At 40.7% G+C, this 2107-nt stretch overlaps 1 pseudogene; it reads right to left on the reverse strand.

Annotated features, from left to right (window-relative positions):
* Positions 1–1728: 1728 nt before the first annotated feature.
* LOC128778223 (U6 spliceosomal RNA) lies at positions 1729–1827 on the reverse strand (annotated as a pseudogene).
* Positions 1828–2107: the final 280 nt, after the last annotated feature.

The following is a 2107-nucleotide window of genomic DNA, read 5'->3' on the forward strand; positions in this document are numbered from 1 at the left end:
AACACATTTAGCTTCCCATTTAAAATTTTAATCTCCGGCCAAGTGACTTCTCCCCCCATCACCTTCATTGAAAATGTTCTGGCTAAGTTCTTCAATTACCTTCTAAATGCCAAAGCCAAGGAAGCCTCCCCAGCCCTCCTTTTACTTAAAGTCTCTACTGTGCTTGTATTTATTCTTAGAAATACAAGTTAGAAGTGTATTTCCACTACAAAGGTGGTACTTTTTCCCCTGTACAAACCTTCAGCTATACTAAAGAAGAGGGGCGAGGTATGCACGTATCCTGACCACTCGTGTGAAAGCAGGGTTTCGCATTCTCATGTATTTCTTTTTAAGATTTCTTCTATGGGGGCGCCTGGGTGGCTCAGTCGGTTAAGTGGCCGACTTTGGCTCAGGTCATGATCTCGCGGTCCATGAGTTCGAGCCCCGAGTCGGGCTCTGTGCTGATGGCTCGGAGCCTGGAGCCTGCTTCTGTTTCTGTGTCTCCCTCTCGCTGCCCCTCCCCCATGCACGCTCTGTCTCTCTCTGCCTTTCAAAAATGAATAAATGTTAAACAAAATTTAAAAAAAAAGTAGTACTAAAAAAAAAATAAGATTTCTTCTATGCACTTAGTGGCATTTTGTACAAGCGGACATCATGCTTTTTGGTGAACATAAGGCCATAAACATTTCCCCATGTTATTAGTAATCTTCAGAAACAATATTTAAGGCTGTATAATTTTCCATCACATGGAAAAATATACTTCATTCTTGCACAGCATGTAAACAGCGAGACACATTCCCTTGAAAATCGTGACGGGAATGCATGGTGGCGGAGGATTTTGGTGCTGTGGTTGTACAATAACCTTCTGCTAGACTTTTAGGCTATCAATTTCTTTGCCATCATAACTAGCGCTATAGGGAATACTAAGGTACCCATGATCGTCTTGAATCTTCTATGTTGGTATTTGTTATCGCTTCCCAAATGAGGATATAAACTTTCCCATTTAAGGTATTTGTTCTTTTCACAGTTACCACACAGAATTTCTCCTTACATCTCAAAAAGAACATATTATTAGAGCTTGTACCTAGATGGCAATAAGGCAGGGAAAACCATTACTGACAATCGACACGGCTACATATTGGGTTCTCTTATTAAGGGAGAAGTGAGCCAGTGTGATTCCTGGAAGTCTTATCTGGGAGATCTCTTCTCATTTGTCTAGACTTTTTGTGAGTTACGAAGATATTTTACTGTATCCAACACAGCTTACCCATTTGAACAACTGTACTTACCTTACATGAGTGAGGACCACTGGTGACAGTGCCTTAAGATAAATTAGCTTAGATTGAGGGGAAAATAGGAAAAGGCCAAATAGATAAGAAAGTCTTTCCTGGCTTAAGTTATCGCAGACAAAACGAGCTTCTTAGTTGAATCCTGTAGTGTCACTGAAGTCTGGAAAGTACTATTCCGTTGTGTTATTCGTGACTTACGCTAATGAAGTCTGCCTTTTCCACCAAGCACGAAGGTGCTGTGGAGAAAATGATTCTCAAGGGTACACAGAGACTGCAGATCATTTGGTTTCAGTCTTGCTCTGAATCTCACCCCAGTGATTAGCAACCTCCAAGCTGGGGCAGAGCACCAGAAGAGGGTCTGTTGGTGAGTGCGGAAAATAAGATTGGAATGAAAAAGATGCCAAGAAGACAACGTTCCTTATTTGAACATAGGTAAAAATTGATACCTGATTTAGCTCCTGAAATTATTCTCCATGGATCTGCACATCATCCTTGCTGAGGGGCCACGCTAATCTTTCTGAATTGTTCCAATTTTAGTACACGTGCAGCCAAAGCGAGCCTGCTCTTGAAATTATTGATTTAAACTGTGAAAAAGATACAGAAAAGAACCAGTTTTAATTTGCTACTTGTGTTTAGAAGGAGTTAGTGTAGGAAGATAGTCTTTGATGAGTTGATTGATTGGTTTAATGGCCCCAACTCATAAATACATTTTCAAATTCAATGATGGACCCAAGACCAGTTTTGCTCTGCTAGGGCATGCATGTTTGGAAATCTTTCCCAGCCCAAATAAATACAATTAAGTAGATATTCTGACTTTAAGCTCCTGCAAAGGAGCATTG

The sequence above is a fragment of the Panthera pardus genome, unplaced genomic scaffold, assembly GCF_024362965.1.
Source record: "Panthera pardus isolate Hobbes unplaced genomic scaffold, ASM2436296v1 HiC_scaffold_19, whole genome shotgun sequence".
Taxonomy (NCBI): domain Eukaryota; kingdom Metazoa; phylum Chordata; class Mammalia; order Carnivora; family Felidae; genus Panthera; species Panthera pardus.